Genomic DNA, 22,880 nt, shown 5'->3' with positions numbered 1-22,880 from the left:
ATAAGAGTCTGCCTTACCGAATTTCAGGTTAACTGGCATCTTACATCCCACCAGCCATGTATGAGAATTCCAGTTGATTCTCATCTTTATTAACAAACAGGATCATCAGGTTTAAAATTTTAACCATTGTGTTGTACATATTGTGGGGTGTCATTTTGCTTTAATTTTACATTGCTGGTTGATTTATGATGGTGAACATCTTTTCATCTGCTTATTGGCCATTGTTAGGTCTCCTACTGTGAAATTGAATTTTTTCCTAAACTTTAGTAGGAGTTTGATATTTGAGAAACAGTTCCTTTATCAAGTGTATGATTTGTAAATATTTTCTCCCATTTGTGTCTTTAGTGTTTCTAATAGTTTATTTCCAGGAACATATGCCTTAACTTTTGATGAAGTCCAAATTTATCAATTTTTAAAATTTATTTTCTACTCTGTATAGGACATATTTTTCCAACTTCAAAGTCATGAAGATTTGTCATACTTTTTTTTTATGGAAAGTTTACATATGTGTTTACATTCATGTTTCTGATCGCTTTCTAGGTATTTCGTGAATGGAATAGGGTTCATCTTTTTCTCTCATGGTTTTCAGTTGTTTAGCACAATTTGCTGGAAAGGGTATCTTTTTACTTACTGAATAACTTGTCAGTTTTGTCAAAAATCCACTGAATATAGGTGTGTGTGTGTGTGTGTGTGTGTCTATGTGTCTATTTATGGACTTTTTATTCTTTCCCACTAATTTATATATTTATCCTTATGTCATTATGCCCTCCTTTGATTTATGTAGTGTGAATCCTCCAATCTGTTCTTAATTCTGGAGGGTAGAATGATGGCCTCCTCAACGATGCCCATGTCTGATCCCTGTACCTGTGATTATGGTAACTTACACAGAGAAAGGAACTTTTCCGATATTACTGATGTTGAAGGCCTTGCAGTAGAGACTTTATTCTTGATTTTCTAAATGGGCTCAATGTAATACCGTGTGGAAAGAAGGGTGAGATTGAGACAGACAGAGATGGAGAGAGAGAGAGAGAGAGAGAGAAACAGATGAAGTAGAAGAAGGATCAGAAACAGTTGCTGGCTTTGAAGATGGAGAAAGAGACCATGAACCAATAAATTCAGGAAGCCTCTAGAATCTGGAAAAGACAAGGAAACTGATTCTCCCTTGGAGCCTCAAGAAAGTAACACAGCCCTCCAACATCTTGATTTAATCCAGTGATCTGTCAGATTTTGAACTGACAAAATTTTAAGAAATAAATTAGTACTGTTTAAGCCTTATATAAGTATGTGGATTTTCTTTGTAGCTGCAGTAAGAAATTCATACATTAATTTTTAAAAATTGTTTGGCTTTTTTAGCTGTTATCCATTTTCTTTGAGTTTTGGTATTATCTTATTAATTTCTACAGAAAACCTACTAGGATTTTCATTGGAATTAAGTTGAATCTGTGTATTACTCTGGGGATAATTGGTTGTAAAAATATTTTTCCCTTCAACTTAAGATCTTGGTTTATCTCTCCATTTATTTGGGTCTCCTTTTCGTTTTCTCAGAAGGTTATATAATTTCCAGAATAGAAGTCATGCACATGTTTCATTAAATCTTTCCTTTTGTGGCACAAGTTTTTTTCTTTTAATACTATTAGTTTTATTTAAAATTTTAATTTTCCATTTCCCATTACTATTATATCAAAATATAATTTCATTTAATGTATTGACCTTTTATCACAATCTTACTTGATTTACTATCAGTTTGATAGTATTTTTGTAGATTATTTAGCTTATTACATCAATTATGCAGTATCTGATGATTTAGAAGATTAACAGGACTCCATGGCATAGACTTACATTAGGGTTTGTAAAGCTTAAGGACCATAGCACAATGGGAGAAAGAAACAGAGGCAATTGTAGGGAAGTTTGAATACTTACAAGCACAGACATTCAGTATCATTTTTCAGGATGTTTTCATTTTTGGGTTCCAAACCACCAAGATATATGCAAGGTATCTCATTTTCAGGTAGGCTGATACACAAATTTATAAAGAGGTCTCATATACCATTATGTTTACCTACTTGAAACCAGTCTGTGTTACTGATTAAACCAGGTATAAATCATAAACCTATACAACATTTAGACAAGGTTGTACAGTGTGTCTCCAAGAGAGTTTTGTACTTAAACTGCACATTAAAAATCACTAGGTACCACATCGCATGCTTATCTTGGCCAAGGTTAGCACTGGAATTCTAGGCACCCCTGGAGATAACCGTAGAACAGTTTCATTCCACCTGTAAAATAAGCCTATCGTTACATAGTTCATCTTCTTGATCCTTCGTTAAGCTTTCGGAAGTACGGATTACTCACGAGTGTTTTTTTTTTCCATGCATTTTCAACAACATTTATAGAGCAGAGAAAAAGAGCAAAAAGGCAAGCAACAATTGCACATAGGTATTGCTTTCAAGAAACATTTAAGTTTTAACAAATAAACATGTTTCTGATTTTGACAACTCTCTTACCTCCTTCCAGAACTCAAATTTGAACTTGACGAAAGGGATTAGTAGAGTGATTTGATTTCATTGTAATTAATTTTCCATGACAAGATTTCTTATTATGGAAGGGAAAATGTTTTACAAAATAAATACATCAATCTTTGTGTTTAATTATCCATTTTTCTCTGGTATATGTATTGCATCTGCTAAGAAGTTTGGCATCTTAATTCTCAAAATGCTATTCTGATGTCTCAGGAAAAAACACTATATACTGTAATGGCTTCTTTTATTACTAGCATGCCATGAATGCATAAATATAATTGAATTGAGAAAAATGTTCCCAAAATAAAATTTCAGAGGATTTTAGTGATGATAAAAAGCTGTGTAGAAACACTGTTTTCACTTTTGGTAACTATTTCAAGAGAACTTGTCACTGATCTTTTTAGATTACTTTCACTCTGTGTTTAATTCATTAGCACATATTAATTGATAAAGCTTTTTTGTTTTAGGGATGGGATTTACTAAGTTAAGTTGTTCATTAGCTAACATTGTCAATAAAATCTTCAATTCTGTTATGAAGTAGAATCTTGTGATATGCCAGTATTTGAGAATGCCAAACTCAAAAGTGGTGGTACGTCATTTAAGCTCAATGACAAGTTAGAATTTGAATGCTATGATGGATATGAAAGCAAACTTGGGTGCAAGACAGGTTCTGTAGTATGTGGTAACAGTGGTTGGTCTGATACACCTATGTGTTATGGTAAGTACTTTTCTTTCAGGTATTCTTTTTTATTTATTTATTTTAGGATAAAAAAGTCTATAATTGTTGAATGACTGTGTTGCGCATCTGAAGCCACTATAACATTGTCAACTATACTTCAATGGGGAAAAAAAAACCCTTTTGATCTTTAAGAACAGTTATCAGTTACCTCAAAACAATGAGTTAAAAAAAAACCTGTATGTGTTCTTTTTTAAAATTATTTGAGAGATAGAAAGAGCATGAGTGGGGGAGAGGAGTAGAGGAAAGAGAGAAAAATAGAGAGAGAAAATGTTAAGCAGGCTCCATGCTCAGTGTGGAGCCTGATGTGGGGCTGGATCCCACAACCCTGATATCATGACCTGAGCTGAAATCAAGAGTCGGACAATCAACCAACCGATACCACCCAGGTGCCCCTATTTGTGTTCCTTTTACAAAATTGTGAATGACCTGGAAATATTCTTAAGGAACAAAAGTTGAGGTGAACTCTTCTGATTTCATGCAAACTGGGAAGAGAAGGTGTATTCTGAAGCCCAAAGAAAATACTCACACTGTATTCATGTTTCCTATGGGCCATACACATCACAGATTTGTGGTTAAAGTATAATCTTTTTTACTAAATGAAAGCTTTTAAATTATTTTCGATTCAGCTCTCTTCTTACAAATTCTGCAGTTATTTTGCTCCCGAGTTTCTGCTTTGTACCTCCCACCTTGAGAATTAATTTCTACAGGTCCTGAGACAATCCCTTCATTTTCTGACTTTGACAAGTTCCGTGAACTATTACCTGAATCCCTTTTGTGTTTGTCAATCAGCTGTCCAGAATTAGAAGGAGAGCTTGATTATGTGGGGAAATGAATAGAAATAGACTGTGCAAAACTTTGACAACAGAATAGTATTTGGGGAGATCCTCTGGTAAGTCTAGTCAAGATGTGGGAAAGTTTCCTAAGCTGGAGCTAGATAAACGTCAAAGGAAAGATTATTTAGGTTATATTAGGACATGTCAGCATTTAGATTCGTTTCATCATTAATAAAAAAAAGCCATAAACTAGTTTTTAAGGAATGATAAAATTTGAAAGTTTTTAAAGTAATTTTTTAAAGTTTGTGTATTTATTTGGAGACAGAGAGCACAAGTTGGAGAGAGGCAGAGCAAGAGAGGGAGAGAGAGAGAGAGAGGATATTAAGCAGGCTTCGCATCAGTGCAGAGCCCAGTGTGGGGCTCAGACTCATGAACCATGAGATCATGGCCTGAGCCGAAACCAAGGCTTGGACACTTAACTGGCTGAGTCATCCAGGCGCCCCTGATTTATATTTTTGAAAGTTGTTTCATTTCTTCTTCCCCTTCACCTTCTTGTGTGCTATTCTTGTGGTACTCAAGAAAAGATTCAGGAGTCTATGTAGGGTGAGAAAGGTGGGGGTTGTATAGGGTGATGGCTGAGTAGATGCCGAGCAGAGGACAGACTTGGGATATATTTCGGTAGTGGAAAGCACAGATAATGTTACCAAATGTTGAGTGTGAGAAAGAGTAAGAGGTCAAGGACTCATTTCATTTCATTTCATTTCATTTCATTTCATTTCATTTCATTTCATTTCGTTTCATTTCGCTGTAACTCAGTAAATAAATGGTGGTGCCTTTTTGTGACATGAGGCTGGCATGAGAAAGAGCACTTTGAGAGGAATATCAAAACTTCTGTCTTGGACTCATTATGGCTGAAGCTCCATGAAAATCAGATATGTGAACTCCAGAATTGGATAGATAGGTCTAGCCAGGGTATATATATTTGAGATTATCACCATGTAACTGAGGATATAAAATTGGAAAAGAATATAGAATGACAAGAACAGAGAGCTTGGGACTGAGCCCTGAAGCATTCTAGCATTTAGGTGGCAGACAGAAGAGGAGTAGGTGGCAAAGTGGATAGAAAAAAGGATGTGGAAATTGGGAGGAAAAAATGTAGGAATGAATGTTGTCATAGTTATGGAGGGAAGAAAATAAGGAAGAGAAAATCTACCAGGATGATTAACAGTGAAGCCTGGGAGTGAGCCTGGCTGGGCTCTTTCTAAGTCCACTGCTTGCTAAGCATGCATCTTAGGGCAACATATCAAGCCTAGTTGAAGCTTTGTTGACTCCTCTTTATTCGCAAAATGCCTTGAAATGTGCAATTGTTCTAATATTCAAAAGGTTTTTTTGGTTGTAGACTAAATAAATTGATATGTCTATTTAGAAGACTGAAAATCTGCCAGATTTGGCTACTTGGAGGCCAACAATAACTGCAACAGAAATAGTTTTGGAAGGAATGCATGGCTCAGAAGTTAACTAGAATATACCAAAGAAAAGTTACCAGTAAGAACTTCAGAACACCATTGGTCTTACATCTTTCAAGAAGTTTATGTGAATAGAAAATGCAGAATATTGCTAGTGGAAATCATATACCAAAGGTAGTTGGGTGTTTTTTTTTTTTTTTTTTTTTTTTTTTTAAGATAGAGGAAATTAGAGCCGAGTGAATGTTGACTAGGACATAAGGGAGACTGAAGTGAGGTAGACAGTTCCCTGTGGACGTGGGAAGGAAAGGGAACCAGAGCTCCGTGGAAGTACGATGCTTCTGTGGCAGCAAGAGTTACTTCCAATTTTGAAAAGGAGGAAGGAAGAAAAACAAATGTTTAAATCTCATGCGGGAATGAAGCAGGAGCTGATGGTTTCTATTTTCCTTTGAGATATAAGACAAAATCACTGGAGATCGAGTTGTGCATGGGGCAAGGAGGAGAAGGAACACTTAGAAGTGTGGGAAAAGGTTTAAAATAGAGACTTCAGGAAAGGGGCACACAGTGAGTTTATTATTAAGATGAGGTAGACTTGCTTAGTAGTGTGTTGGTCCCAGTTAAAGTTGATTAATTCAGGCTGTCAACAAATACCTATTTATGAGCTTGACATCGACTAGGAGAAAATGGTGAAAGCCCCCAAACGTGGGTCTGCCTTTTGGGAACTTTCATTCCAGTAGGAAAACAAACAAACAAACAAAAAATGAATTAAGCCAAATAATGGACTGGATGATAAAAAACATTTTAAATATGTTTTATATATAACTGTGTACAAAGAAACAAAAAAAAAAAATCGAAGAACTTAGAAAATGGGGGTGGGGTGGAGATGGAGGGCTCAATTTTATATAGAATGGTATATACACAAAGAAAGGTTGAAAACTCTTCAGGATAGAGATGGGGGCTATGCAACAGCTGAATAGCAAAGAGCTTGAGCTATTAAAAGAAACCCAAAGATCATAAAGCCTGGAGTCTGGATTGACAGGGGGAGAGAGACGTAAGCTATATTGGAAGTGTAGGCAAGAAATGGATCATAAAGAATTTGGGTTTTAGTCCGAGTAGAAGCGGAGCCTTTTAAGATGATCATGAATTTCTTTTCTGGGATTAGAGACAGATACAGGTTTTATAAAATCAGAAGCTTTTACAATTTTGATGGGTCTTCTTTAAAAAAAGAATTCAAAATCATAAATATATAATTTTCAGAATCTTTCCAATGTCACCACAGGTTAGGAAAATGGGATAGAGTAGAAGTTGGAGTGACAGGGACAGTGGTAGAAATTGATGTGGCCAATAAGGCTTTTATTGCCAATTTTATAAAACTTATGACACTATGAACCCATTGGTAGGAATTCACCAGCACGGTAAGGCCTCCAAAAGTTGAGTGAATAAATGACAGTGTAGTGTTGTTTTCAAATAACTTTCCTCAACCATGTAGCAGAAAATTGCACAAAGATGGAATGATATCTGAGTTTATTTCAAATGTACTGAACATTCTCCCCCTGGGGAGAAGTTTCCAAAGAATTATTGTTATCATAAACCACTTAAGCCAAAGAGTGTTTTCAGAAATATTAAATAAATGTACACTTAAAAAATTTATACTAGCATTTCCAAGTATCAGTGCTTGGATTTGGGATTTTGACTTTTGGATAAAGATAAATATCTCTAATCCAGGATATGCCTATTCAAACNCCCCCACTATTTCCCCCCTTCTTCTCCCCCACGGTCCTCCATTAAGTTCCTCCTAATCCTCCTATATGTGCAAACATGTGGTATTTGTCCTTCTCTGCCTGACTTATTTCGCTCAGCATAACACCCTCAAGGTCCATCCATGTTGCTACACATGGCAATGAGAAACAATCAAACTCTTCTTTAAATCACAATTTAAAAGTTGTTATCTTTATATAACTATAACAATTGGAAAATAGCCAACAGCCAAGATTTATTATTATTATGTATTTTTTTGGTGTTAGGGCAGATTTTTTCACAATATGTTGAGATAGAGAATTTATATAAAATGAGCACAAAGTATATAAGCAAAGATACATAGAAATAAAAGAATTACTACATAGAAGATTGGAATAGAATTTTAGGAGAGAAATTCCTGTAGTTCTCATCAGGTGTGACCCTCTCAACTAAGCTATAAAACTCAACATTAAAACAAAAGCAGATTGTGGAGTTGTTTTTGTGGCATTACTTTTGTAAAAAAGTTTATTATTTATTTTGAGAGGCGGAGGGAGGGGCACAGAGAGAAGGACAGAGAAAGAATCCCATGCAGGCTCCTTGCTGTCAGCGTGGAGCCTGAAGTGCGGTTGAAACTCAAGAACTGTAGGATTATGACTTGAGCCAAAATCAAGTCGGATGCTTAACTGACTGACTGTGCCACCCAGGCGCCGCTCATGGCATTACTTTTAAAAATAGTTCCCTTACTGGGGCGCCTGGGTGGCTTAGTCGGTTAAGCATCCGACTTTCGCTCAGGTCATGATCTCGCGGTTCGTGGGTTTGAGCCCCGCGTCAGGCTCTGTGCTGACTACCAGCTCAGAGCCTGGAACCTGTTTCAGTCTGTGACTCCCTCTCTCTCTGACCCTCCCCTGCTCACGCTGTCTCTCTCTCTCCTAGAAATAAATAAAAATATTAAAAAAAAATAGTTCCCTTACATCTAATTTTATGATTGTGTTAATACTTCTAGGTAGTATGAATTTTCTTTTTAGTATGATTCAAATTTTCAAATTACAGTGTTTAATTTTTATAAACGAATTAGCAATATAAGAGGATTCCCAATAAGAAAAATGCAGTTTTTGATAATACTTAGCGATGTCACAAATTTTAAGAGATAATTTTAGGCAATTCTAATTTGAATCAGAACAATTAACAATTTATTAAAAGTTAATATAAGTTTATATATAACATATATATTATAAGTTAATATAATAATAAGAACAGTTAGTTGAACATTACATAACTATTCAGGACACCCAGAATATGATTCTGTGGCCTTGAACATGTGTGTTCATTGTATTTCATGTTTCACTTTGATTTCTTCACTTATAAATTATCACTTAAGCTTTCTAAATGTTCCTCTCACTAAAATACCTTAGAAATACTTCTCTTTAGCTTTCCAGGTCCGTTATTAAGCACCAATTTTTATTTAAGTATGCAATTTAAAAATTGTAGCATTAGTTTTTTTTAATGAGAGAATACTTTTCTGGTTTGAGAGTACAAAAAATATAACATTAACATAACATTATTTCATAAATGTCAGTGATAATATCAGATCCAGTATAGGCAAATTGATTTTACAAATACATTTTCAGGATAAATCTATTGCTGTTCAACACCTTAATATTTCTCATAGAGTCCTGTATGGCTTTAGAAGGTCGATAAAACCTAATATGTAACAATTTTCAAAGCAGAGACTTTATCTGAAGCCCCTCTGTAAATGAATACATTGCACCTCATTATTACATGAGGTATGTAAAATTTATTTTGGCAACGATCAATTATAGATTCTCATTAAATTATTTTACTTTTTTTTTTTAATAAAAAGAGAATGCTTGATTCTCCAAATAGAAAAATACTGGGCCCAAATGCTGAGCCCAAAAAAGACAAATATAAAGTTGGAGATGTGTTGAAATTTTCTTGCAGACAAAAGCTTACAAGAGTTGGACCAGATTCAGTTCAATGTTACCATTTTGGATGGTCCCCTAATCTTCCAACATGTAAAGGTGAATATTTATCCTACAACTGCTGAAACAAGAATTTAAATTTTGGATATCAATTTTTTTTCTCTCTTAATTTTCTTTTGGCTTCCAGTGTGTCTGTAATCTAATGCATTAAGCCAGATGAGACCCTCTGAAGGACATATGCTGGGTAGTAGATACTTCACACTTATTATTAAGAAATTAATCTCCAATCATTTATTGAAATATAAAATGGAAGTATGCATAGATATTTATATGATGTCTGACTCTGAAGGGGCTTTTGTTACTTTTCCTTTTGCCTAGAAATCTACCATTAATATTGGACATTTTTAATAGCATGGGCTTTAACTCATTTCATTGATTGTGTCTAAACTTCTGGCCAATTCAATCATATATGGCTTAATCTAAGTGAAAATATGTTGATCAAGTGCTCATCTCAAATGATGGTATTTTTAAAAATTTTTTTTGATAAAATGTTTGCCTGCAATGTGAATATTAATATAATTGTACAGCTATATTTACTAATTGGTTTGAATACACTTTAGAATATCTAGATTATTGAACAGTTTTTTGCTACCTTTTCCTACCTGAGCTATACTTTCAAAATTGAATTCAGGGCTAGTGCCCAGGTTTCTAATTCACCCTTGAAGTTTCTTATGTTTATAGGATTGTAAGGTAGTCAGAAAATATTTTTTATGTCTTTAACTTTTTAATGTGTCAGATGTAAGACATTTTGCTAATCTCAGTTCACAAAGATTTTCTCCTCTGTTTTCTAAAGGATTTATAGTTTCTGGTTTTACGTTTAAGCCTATACTCTATTTTTGGTTAATTTTTGTATGTGAGACATGACTATGAGGTATGATGGAATCAAAGCTCTGATTAGATTTATGTGAGTATCCAATCATTCTACATCATTTTGTAGAAAAAAACTATCATTTTACCTTGAATTGCCTTTTTAGGTTGTCAAAAATTAATTGTCTGTATACATTTGGGTCCTTTTCTGAACCCCATTCTGTTTTTTTTAATCTTTCTGTCTTTATGCCCAAACCACAGCTTCTTGATTACTGTGGTTTTATGATACGTAGTGAAATCATGTAATGTTATTCTTTCAAACTTTTCTTCTTTTTCAGTTTTATAGCCATTCTAGTTTCTTTGCATTTCCATGTGAATATTAGAATCAGTTTGTCAATTTCTACAAAAAAACCTACAGTGATTTTGCCTGTGATAACATTGGTTCTATAGATCGTTGGGGAAAATTAAGTATTTTAACAGTATTAAATCTTTGGAACTATATTTCTTCTTTATGTGGTTCTTTACCTCTACAGTGTTTTCTCATTTTCAGGTATCAGTTTTGCACATCCTTAGATTTATGCTTTTGTATATTGAGCATATTTTCAAGGCTTAAATACACTTCTAATAGGTTAGTTCAGTATAAGTAATAGAACCGGGAAATGAATCTGGTGTAAACACCATTTTTTATTGTTTAAGAACGCTATAATAAATTATTAAAGAAAAAAATATCTCTAGTGGATTTTGAAATTCTACAATAGACATTGTAACCGTTATTTACACAGTATTTCTACTGTAGGGGAGGTAAAATCATGTGGTATGCCTCCTCATCTCCCCAATGGGGACATTAAGGAAACAAACAGAAAAATACGAACATAACGAAGTGGTGGAATACGTTTGCAACTCCGGATTTTCGATGAAGGGTTCTAATAAAATTCAGTGTGTTGATGGAATCTGGACAAACTTATCTATATGTATTGGTAATGTATAAAAAGCATGAACATTCAAACTTGATTAAATCAACACTTTTTGTTTATATGCTTATAACCACATAAATTCTATTTTAAATATAAACATTTTTTTTTTTTTTGCATTTTTCACAGAGGGCAGTACATGTGGTGATATACCTGGACTTGATTATGGCTATGTTGTTGAGTCTTCTGCCCCTCCCTATCACCATGGAGCTTCAGTGGAGTTCAAGTGCAGAGAAACATTTATATTGATTGGACACAGATCAATTTACATGTGTTAGTGGAATGTGGACCAACTTCTTCAGTGTGTTGGTGAGAACAGCAGTTCTTGAATTGCCATTCAATAAAACTTAACATTTTTATTATAAAAACTATGCCTGTCACAATGTTTTTGAAATTTAGAGATATTTGTCAAACATGTCAGGTCTTAAATTATAAACAACAAATTCAAACATTTGTTGTTATGGTTCAATATGTACCAACAGGGGTAAAATATAAACTAGCAGTTGGATTTTATGACTCTCCCTGTCTCTGATACTGACTTTACTTCTTTACTTATACTTGCAGGTATATATATATACCTGCAAATTTATAACTATCTTTACATAAATGCTTTTTTTTGTTTGTTTGTTTTCACACGGCACTTTTTCTTTCAGGCCCTGGAAAACAAGGAAATAAGTTGACAAAATACCACCAGCTATACTCCCAGAGGAATCTTGCCTCTCTCAAGTTTTCTAACATTGGTGATTACCTAGGCAGTTTCAAATGCAGCAAAAGAAAGTCATGTGCTGGAGGGTGGGCAGTCGGTAGTATAACTCAGTCACAGGAGGCAGGGGAGATTGGGCCAAGAAAAAATTCAGATACTATAAGTGAATCATTCTGCACTCTGAGGACAAATTTGAAGAACCTTGGGGGCCTCCTTTCACTTTACCCTTTGGATGAGTTCTTTCCAAGAGTTTCTCTGGGTTCTACGTTCAAAGAGAAACCAGGATGTCTAGTCTTATTTATTCAGCCAATTTCTAGGCATTAATTAATCCCAAGAGAAGATACAGCTGGGAGTCAATCTCCATGACAACAGAGTTTCATACTTCACTGATTTATTCCCAATACTCAGAAGACTGGCTGGCATAGAGAAGGCACTCAACAGGAGTTTGTTAAATAGATCAATAAATTTTGTTGCTTATTAAACATCGTTGCTAAATACATTCCTGTCAAAGGTACTGCCAGTCCCCGAAGACCAAACTTCATGTTAGTGCTCTCCTAGTGCCACAAATGATCTCACCTCATTTCTGTCATTTGTGGGAAAAAACCAAAGGTGAGATCAGGCATGAAAACTTTCATCTTTTCATTATAACTTAACATCAAAACATCTGCTTCAATGATTACTCTGCTCTGGTCTCAGAGTTTTCCTTAATGTGAATCCTCTGCCTATATTACATTTAATGTAACATTTCCAGCTACCTTAAATTTTACTCCAGTTTTCCTCTCTCAGTGTTTATTCTGTACCTCCACTCTTCCTTTCACTTTTCTCCATAGGTTTATTTTCTCCTCATGAACAAAGAAATCCTTTTGAAAATTGGACATGATAACAACCACCCCCACTCCTTTTGATTACAGATCTTCCTTCAGTTACTATCCCTTGAAGAATACCTTGTTTTATGTCCGTCAACACTTGGGACCAATTCTAAAAATAGGACTAAGACTGGAGCCTCTAGTTTGTTTTAAATTAGACTCCTTTTTGTTTATTTTTTCTTAAGGTTGCATTTCAAAATCTTTGGCCAATTTATTTGAGTTTGCCTTCTTCATCTTGTTAATTTAAACAACAAATACTAGCAAAGACCTATGAAGAGATTTTATCAACTTCAAAAAGGACTCCCATTCTTAACTGAATTATTGAAATATATAACTATATAAAAAGCTTCTATAGTCCATATGTAACATATTGAAGCTAGCAAAAATTTATTATTATGACATTATAATATTATTGGATTATAGGATGGTTAGGTGTAAAAAAATAGCTTCTCAAAGGTTCTAAGAGCATGTACAGAAAACAGTTCATGACTTTAAATAACCAATTTCTTTTCTAAGGTCGATTTTAATTTTCATATGTATATATATTTATAATTGACATACAGCATTATGTTCATTTTAGGTGTACAACATAATGATGTGATATTTGTATACATTGTGAAATGATCACACTAAATCTAACATCTATCACCATATACAGTTATAGATTGTTTTTTCTTGTGATGAGAATTTTCAAGATCTACTTCTCAGCAACTTATAAATATACAGCACAGTATTATTAACTATAGTCACTATGCTGTTACATCCCCATGACTTATTTATTTTATAACTGGAAGTTTGTATCTTTTGATTCCCTTCGCCCATTTCACCCAACCCTACCCCTGCCTCTGGCAATTACCAATTTGTTCTTTATATACATGAGTTTTTCAATTTGTTTTTTAGATTCCAAATATAAGTAAATAATATGGTATTTATCTGTCTGACTTATTTTTCTTATCATAACCCTCTAAGGTCTATCCATGTTGCTGCAAATGGCAAGATTTTATTGTTTTTTATGACTAAATAAATATTCCATTTTATTTATATGCCACATCTTTATTCATGTGCCAATGGACATTTAGATGGCTTCTATATCTTGCCTATTGTAAATAATGCTGCAATAAATATGGGGTGCATATGTCTTTTCAAGTTAGTGTTTTCATTTTTTTTTTCAGATAAATACTTAGAAGTGAAATTGCTAGATCATACGGTAGTTCTATTTTTAATTTTTTGAGGCTCTTCCATACTGTTTTCCGAAGTGGCCACACAAATTTACATTCCCACCAACAATGCACAAGTGTTCCCTTTTCTCCACATCCTCACCAACACTTGTTATTTCCGTCTTTTTGACAAGCCCATTTCATGCAATATGATCAGGATGACTTGGTGGGATTTGTGAGCATAAAATAGACTATTGACTCTATTGCTATTTTTTATGTAGTAGTTTTGATTTTTATGATTAGTCTTGTCAAGGGAATATTTTAATTTTATAGCAACAAATGAACTTAAGAAGTGTAAATCATCACAGTTGTTTTCATATGAGGTGATTGAATTTGATCATAATACCAATATGCGTTACAAATGTAGAGGAAGATCAGACTACAAGCACTTGATCTGCGTAAATGGAAGGTGGGAGCCTGAAATAACCTGCACAGGTAAGCTCTTATTTATAATGTTTTAAAGAATTTATTTGATTTCTTTCTAACTCGTAAAAGAATGATCTTTGTGCCTTAAAAAATTAGCTATTTATTATTACAATTTTCAAGCTGGAAGGTAATTTTAAAAATAGCGGAAGCACTGCTTCTAAATATTCATTGTATCATTGTTGTATTAATATTGTATCATTACTGTATTAGTTAGCTGTGTAACATACCACCTACAAACCTGGCTTTAAATTAACATCTGGGCAGTAGGTGTACTAATTACTATTGGAATACCATTGCTCTTAACTCCCTTTATTACACACAAAGGTACCTATGCCTCTGCTTACAACTAGTATGTATCTACGTACCTGTCAATATATCTATTAGTGTATTCATATAAGTATGTATCTATTTATGGATGCAGGCATCTCTCTTGTCACCTGTTTATTTATGTGTTTATCTGTCTTGAAACCTCTACATCCTATTAACACCACCAATTCCTATTGAATAGAACAGGCCTTATTCCATTTTTCCACTTTTTGTATTTGTATCTCTCTTCTCTGTCAGTAGGACACCTTAACTTACTATTCTCAATTATTTTAACCAATTTCCCCAAGCCTAGAATACATGGAAAGTGGTATCACATCAATATCAAAACCCAATCTACTATCTATGGTTCAACATATTTTTCGTTCTCTTGTAAAAGGAAATAAGAAATATTTACATGGAATGAAGCATATATGCTCTACATTTTCTTCTAGAAGCTTTATAGTTTTAGCATTTATATTTAGGTATATCATCCATATTATATTAATTTTTGAGCTTGGTATAAAATAGGGGTTGATTTTTTAAAAATACAGGTAGCAATTGTTCTAGCAATTGTGTGGAAAAGACTTTGAAATGAAAATCAGTTACCTATGTAAGTATTGATCTACTTCTAGACGCTTTACTCAGCCCATGTATCTATTTATCTATCTTTATTCCTGCCCCATTGCCTTGGTGACTATAGTTTTATAAGTCTTGAAGTCTGATTTGTGCTAATATATTCTTGCTATTCAAAATTGCTTTACTTATTCTTGCCTTTTCCTTTCCATAAAAGTTTCAAGGAAAGCTTATAAATTTCTATAAGATATCTGCTTGTATAATCAAATGGATGGTTTGTATAATGAAAAATAAATTAGGGAATATTATCATCTTAATCATATTGAGTATTCAATCCATAAACATACTAGATCTCTTCTAATATTTTTTCTGCTTCCATTTTCCCACTAAAGTTTTAAGTGTAGAAGTTTTATGGTTATAAAAAAAGATTCCTATTTCATATTTTTATGCTATAAATGCAATTTTTCAAAATTACATTTTCCAGTTTTACTGCAAATATAAAGAAATGCATTTAATTTTATTGATTTTTAGTTTGAAACTATATTAAGTTGCCTCATTTTATGTATCACTTTATAGATCTATTACAATTTTTGCTTTTAGATCTGTTACAATTTTCTATCAGCAGTTATATCATTGCAAATACAAGATTTTATCTGTCGGAGTCTGTTCTTATTTTTACTTTTTGTTTATTTTCTTATTGCATTGGCTAGGACCTTAAATAAACTGTTTAAAGGAACAAACATCTTTCCCTTAATCCTGACCACTGGGAGAGGGCATTTAACATTTTATCACAATTATAATGTCAGCTTAGGATTTTTATAGATATCCTTTATTGGATCAAAGGAATTATTTCCTATTCCTACTTAGCTGAGTCAATTTTATCATCAACCACTGATGTTTCAAGTGCTTTTGATGTACTATTAACATGATAATATGGCTTTCTTAATTCTGTTATTATAATGAATTGCATATATAAGTTTTTAAATGTTGAATAAATTATTTATTTATTTATTTATTTATTTATTTTAATGTTTATTTATTTTTGAGAGAGGGACAGACTGTAGGAGGGGAGGGGAAGAGAGATGGGGAGACATAGAATCCAAAGCAGGATCCAGGCTCTGAGCTGTCAACACAAGGCCCAACTCAGGGCTCAAACTCATGTACCATGATCATGACCTAAGCCGAGGTCACACTGACTCAGTCACCCAGATGCCCCTAAATCTATTTCTTTTTTTAAATTTTTTAAATGTTTATTTATTTGTGAGAGGCAGAGAGAGACAGAGCACAAACAGGGGAGGAGCAGAGAGAGATGGAGACACAGAATCAGAGGGAGGCTCCAAGCTCTGAGCTGTCAGCACAGAGCCCGGTGCAGGGCTCGAACCCATGGATCCTGAGATCATGACCTGAGCCAAATTTGGATGCTCAACTGACTGAGCCACCCAGGTGCCCCTAAATCTCTCATTTCTTAAGTCAACTCGTTTAGTGATATATTTTCATGTACTAAATTTGCTGATATATTTTTAAGATCTTTTTTACATCTGTGTTCATGTGGGATATTAATCTACAGTTATGTTTTCTTGTAATGTCTCTGCAAGGTTTTGTTGTCAGGGATATTATAGACTCAGCAATCTGGCTGAGAAGTGTTCTGTAATCCTCTATTGTTCTGAAGGTACATGTGCAGTATTATTACACATATTATTATTGTACTCTTTTTCCCTTAAGTAACTGATAAAATTCACCTATGAAGTCACCTGATATACAGATGGGGTTTAAAAAAAATTTTTTTTGATAGAAAATTTAATTTCTTCCATAGGTGGTAGGGGCTATTCAGATTTTCTATATTAATAGTCTTTTGTCAGTGTGAACAAGTTGTTTTTTCAAAAAATATCACCATTTTTTCACTATTTAATTTATCAAATTGGTTAGTATACAATTGTTCTCATAGCCAATATTCCATCTTCCTTTTAATTCTATAGTATCTGTGATGATAACACTTTTTTCATTCTTGATATTGATATTTGTTTCTGTCTTTTATCTAGATCACTCTTTCTAGGTATTTTTAAATAACCAATTTAAATACTCTTAATTTTCTCCATTTTCTTTTTTCTATTTTTTTTAGATTTACTAACATTCATTATTTTTGCTTTATTCATTTTCTCTTTTTTTTACATGTCTTTCTCCATTTTCTTTGTTTTCTCTCTTCCACTGATTTGTTTTCTTTCTTGTAATTACTTTGATTTTAATTTTACTTTTTCATATTTCTTTTTTTAAGCTTATTTATTTATTTTGAGAGAGACAGAGAAGGCACGAGTGGGGAAGGGCAGAGAGAGGAAGAATCCCAAGCAGGTTGCATGCTGTCAGTGTGCAGAGCTGGATGTAAGACTCGAACCCATGAAATTGTGAGATCATAACCTTAGCCAAAATCAGGAGTTGGATGCCTGGGGCACCTGGGTGGCTCAGTCGGTTGAGCATCTGACTTCGGCTCAAATCATGATCTCACAGTTCGTGGGTTCAAGCCCCGTGTCCGGCTTTGTGCTGACAGCTAGCTCAGAGCCTGGAGCCTGCTTTGGATTCTGTTTCTCCCTCTTTCTCTGACCCTCTCCTGCTTATGCTGCCTCTCTCTCTCTCTTAGAAATAACTAAAACATTAAAAAATTGAAAAGTTGGATGTCTAACTGACTGAGCCACTAGGTGCCCCTCTTTTTCTCATTTCTTAAGGTAGAAATTAAAAACATGGGCTTAAACCATCCTATTTTTAAAATATAAACTTTACAACTACATTTTGCTTTCTAAGTACTATTATAGCTGTGTCTTGAAAATTTTTATATGCATTTTATTTTTATTAAATACGATGTAAGATATTTTCTAATATTCTTCTGATTTCTTCTTTGACATGTCAGTTATTCAGAAGTTTGTTGTTTAATTTCCAAATGTTTGTGTTTTCTAATCGTTTTTCTTTTTATAATAGTTTTATTGTGGTATGGTTGTATAAAGAACAAGTATATGTAGTGTGCACAATTAGATGATATCATGATAAAATTCAGCTAAATTCAACCTCTGGCAAGACTTATCAAGAGGAGGGGCGCCTGGGTGGCTAAGTCGGTTAAGCGTCCGACTTTCGCTTAGGTCATGATCTCGCGGTTCGTGGGTTCGAGCCCCGCGTCGGGCTCTGTGCTGACTGCCAGCTCAGAGCCTGGAGCCTGTTTCAGTCTGTGACTCCCTCTCTCTCTGACCCTCCCCTGCTCACGCTGTCTCTCTCTCTCTCTCTCTCCTAGAAATAAATAAAAATATTAAAAAAAAAAGACTTATCAAGAGGAAGTACATGTTTAGATCATTAGGACGAAAAATGATTAAACAGCAGACACAGAAGAGAATACATTGAAAAAAAAAAGCCAAATACTTAAAGTAAATATAGCAGGGGCGCCTGGGTGGCTCAGTCGGTTGAGTGTCTGACTTCAGCTCGGGTCACGATCTCACTGTTTGTGAGTTCGAGCCCCACATCGGGCTCTGTGCTGACAGATCGGAGCCTGGAGCCTGCTTTGGATTCTGTGTCTTCCTTTCTCTGCCCCTCACCCGCTCATGCTCTGTCTCTCTCTGTCTCTCAAAACCTGAATAAAAATTTAAAAAAAATTAAAAAAAATAAATATAGCAAAAAAAATTTCTTATGAAATATACAATACTCATATCAGCTTAGAAATAGAAAATCTGACATTAATAGCTTGAATAAAGTTTGCTCAAATATTTCCCTGAATTAAATGTAAAATGTGGACAATTGAAAGGATTTAGAGTATACACTTCCTGGTGTGTATTCACAGAAAACCTTTATTTAGTGCCTGATCCTGAGTAATTTAGCTAGAACATCTTAATAGTTAGAAATAATTAAAAGAGGTCTTATATAAATTATGATCACAGAAAGAATAAAAGGAAGAAACAATAAAGAAAACCATGAGAATAAGCCAAATGTGATACATTGAAGTATCAAAGAGTATAACATATTTAAATCCAGAGCATTCCATTATTATTTGACCATTTATGATACCTCATTTTGTTTTCTACTACATTATCCTCTTGATATTTTTAAGCTCTGATTTTTATTCAAGAAATCTAATTTTAATGCTTTTAGAGCTACAAATGCAGTCATGACCACCTTCACCTCAGATTCCCAATGCTCGAGATATGACAACTACAGTGAATTACCATGATAGAGAAAAATCTCTTCTGTGTCAAGAAAATTATACAATCCGTGACACAGTAGAAATTGTGTATAAAGATGGAAGATGGCAGTCAATACCACGCTGTGTTGGTGAGTAGCGCATAATTTACTTTATGATGTTCTTTGAAATGAGGTTAGCACTCCCCTGTGCTTTGTATAAATGAACAAGATGAAGCCTTTCTCTATATTCCACTTTATCTTGATACAGTGAATTACAATCTAAGTATACAAGTCAGTCACTGTTCTTTCACTTCTGTGAAATAAACACAGACAAAACTTATGGGTTACTCTGTAAATATGGGATAAGAATTCTGTTTCTGCCTATTTTACTCCTTACGATGAACAAGACAAGAATGAAGGGGCATATTGAACAAGCAGAGAGTAGCATAGATATTAGGGAGACATATATCCTCGCAAGTTTCAAATATTTTCAGTTTTAAATAATTTAATTTGTTCAAATTATCCATATTTTAAAATCCCCAGGCAGTATTTGTTTGTATTTTTCAATGTAAACATTATATTTGCGCCTGACTCTTTGCTCTCTCTTCTTCATACAGAGAAAATTCCATGTTCTCAACCACCTCATGTAGAAAATGGACTCATTAAAGGAACACTTGAAACCAGGCTTTATGCACATGGCGCTAAATTAAGTTATATTTGTGAACGTGGTTACAAGATATCCTCAGAAGATATCCCCATTACAACCAGGCAGGGTGGAAGTCCACACTCTTCACTTGGTCTTTGGATCCAGATGGGGGGAGAGGTGGTCTTAGGTTTTTTTCTCTGATGTTTTTCTGAAGTAATTTAAGTATTATAAAAAATGCTTACCTTGCTAAGTTGCTCCTTTCCTGAGCCATTGTCTAAAGAGATAAAGTAAATTCTTGGAACGTTTTTTTTTTTTTTTTTTTTCCCTGAACTTGGTATCATTTCTGGCTTACACTCTTCTTCAGTGCCCAGTCTAGGATACACAGAAGGCCCAGTAAAAACCCAAATAACTCACTGCAGTGTGATTCTTTGAATTCTGAGATCCTCGAAAGACTGACTTCTTGTCTACATCTTTCACAGTCTCTTATGTTGGATTTTGCAGTATGTTCAGGATGAAGCCCTGAGCCAGCATGGAAGAATGCACTTGAAAGTCTGACATTCTGTGGAAAATATTTATTTACTACTTAATGTTTTATGTTCATTCTTTTGTACTTTCAGGTATATGTGTTATATCAGATGAAATCTTGGAAAAACATAGCATATGGTTACGATGGAGTTTTAGGAATCAAATTTATGCTAAACCAGGGGATACTGTTGAATGTGTGTGTCAACTTCGATATTGTAGACAGATGTCACTTCATACATTCCAAGAAGCCTGTTGGGAAGGGAGACTGACGTATCCTGTTTGTGTACAAACCAATGGCTAAAATGTAGTCCTAATATTAAAATATGTACACTTATTCAGAATTTTTCATGGTTAATTCAATTCTCAGTTTATTTTTTCAAGCTTTAATAATTTTTATTCATAAATCAGAATATGTGTTTAAAACATGTGGATAGTATAATTATAATCTAAGAGAAAAATGAATCACTTCTTAAAAGCACCACATTAAAAGTTGGCAAACCAAAATACTATGTGTCTTATTCATAAAATATCTACGGTAAGAAATTGGATTCAATCACTTTCAGTGCCCGCTTCTCTATCCATTTTCCTCCTAACTTTCTCAAAGCTCCCTCCATAACTTCTGAGGCTTCCTGAGACTATTTCAGAGGAAATGGAAGAAAATGCTTTTCTCCATTCCAAAAGAACATCACTTCCAAAACACCTAACTATGTCATACCTGTGTTAACAATGAGATGTAAGCAGTTATCACTTAACTTTTGCTTATTTTTCAATAGATATCTATACACCAAAAAATGATGAAATGCACAATCTCTTACAGATGGCTATCTAGCACACATAAAAATTAAAAGAAATCATAAAAAGAAATTAGAATCTGATTGGGTACATAATTATCATTACAGGACATGAAAAGTGACAAAAAATCCAATATCAAGTGTAAACATACACACATACATACACTATGTTTGAACACTGAATAAATGTTTACAGAACCAAAGTCAGCAGAAGTACAATGGAATATTTATAATAACTATAGTTAGAAATACTAATGGTCAGAGTTGGTATTTAACCCCTTAATACTTAACAGTATTCTCCATTTTTTTCTGCCTTTACCATATATCACTTTTGGACCACAAGAATATATTATTTTAGAATAAACATATATTAAAAACTAAGATAATACATGTTGAAAACTATGAAGGCCTTTTTGGTAATGATCTTCAAATCTAATGATCATTTTTCAAATGGTAGATAGGGTTTTGGAAACATTCAAAGAGTTAAAATCAGTTGACTATAAACATTTGAAGTGTCAACAAAAATATGAAGACAAGGGTATAAATAATTAAGGTAAAAATATCTTAAGGTGATATCTTGTTACTTCATACTGCACCAAACCAAGTGGCATTCCTGGCATATCGTTTTCAGGGTCTTCACTCTTTTCTGGGGTCCCCATGTCCAACTAACATCAGTTTTATTTCTCTGGAATAATTTCTTTTCATATTACTTGTAGCATGGATAATTTGCAACAAATTCTCTGAAATAATCTGAAAAGGTGTTTATTTCACTTTTGTTTTTGAAGAATGTTTCTGATGGGTATTGTGTTCTTATTTGACAATGTGTACATGTGTGTGCGCACATGCACATGTGTGGGGTATGTTTAACACTTGATTTTTTGTGTGTTTAATACTTTAAAGACGTAATTCTATAGTTTTCTAGCCCCTAGTTTTTGACGAGTGGTCTGTTGACAATATTAGCTCTGTCTGTGGATTGTCATTGTCTATGTATGTTCTTTCTCCGTTTTTTTTTCTAGGTGCTTTCAAATTTTTCTTTTTCATGTTTATTTTTAACAGTTTTGGTATTTTTTAAGTTATGGTTTTCTGTGTATTTGTCATTCTTGATGTGAGCTGAGCTTCTTGGTTCCATGGCTTCATGTCTTTAATAACATTTGGAAGATTGCTGTCCATAATTTTTCAAATTGGTCTGCCCTGAACTTTCTGTCTTCCTGTTTGATCACATGATACTGCCCCACGGATCACTGAGTCTTTAATTTTTTTATTCTCATTTTAATTGTTAACATATTTATTTCAGATAATTTTTATTAGCTTACTTTAAAGTCCGTTTATTTCTTCTTTCACATTTCTCATTCTGTTATTTTTCTAGTTTTTATGAATATTATATTTTTAATTCTAGGATTCACATTTGGTACTTTCTTAGAAACTGTCTGCCTCTATTCTGAAAGTCAACATTTCTTAACCCATTATATATAACTTTCCCTGTAAGTTCCTTAACTTCTATTTGATAGTCATTGAAAAGTTATGTTTATCTTATTTATTCTCACATACTCTTTGCCTTTAGGTGTGTTTCTTTTGGTAGTTCATTTCCTCCTCTGACTATTCTGCATATTTTCTGCTTCTTTGCATGTCCAGTACGTTTTTAGTCTACAAGGAACATCACCTACAA

At 33.8% G+C, this 22,880-nt stretch overlaps 1 pseudogene across 1 annotated transcript; it reads left to right on the top strand.

The window, feature by feature from the left end:
* The first annotated feature begins 841 nt into the window (after positions 1 to 841).
* Positions 842 to 20,868, top strand: LOC144230959 (complement factor H-like; annotated as a pseudogene). Its single transcript, XR_013334928.1, has 8 exons — positions 842 to 875; positions 3,061 to 3,241; positions 9,093 to 9,270; positions 10,835 to 11,020; positions 11,141 to 11,318; positions 14,069 to 14,230; positions 19,223 to 19,402; positions 19,870 to 20,868. The product of XR_013334928.1 is annotated as a complement factor H-like (transcript).
* The last annotated feature ends 2,012 nt before the right edge of the window (positions 20,869 to 22,880 follow it).

Source organism: Crocuta crocuta, unplaced genomic scaffold, assembly GCF_008692635.1.
Source record: "Crocuta crocuta isolate KB4526 unplaced genomic scaffold, BGI_CrCroc_1.0 scaffold3, whole genome shotgun sequence".
Lineage (NCBI taxonomy): Eukaryota > Metazoa > Chordata > Mammalia > Carnivora > Hyaenidae > Crocuta > Crocuta crocuta.
The sequence above is the reverse complement of the archived record's forward strand: the minus strand, read 5'-3'. Positions and strand labels throughout refer to the sequence as shown.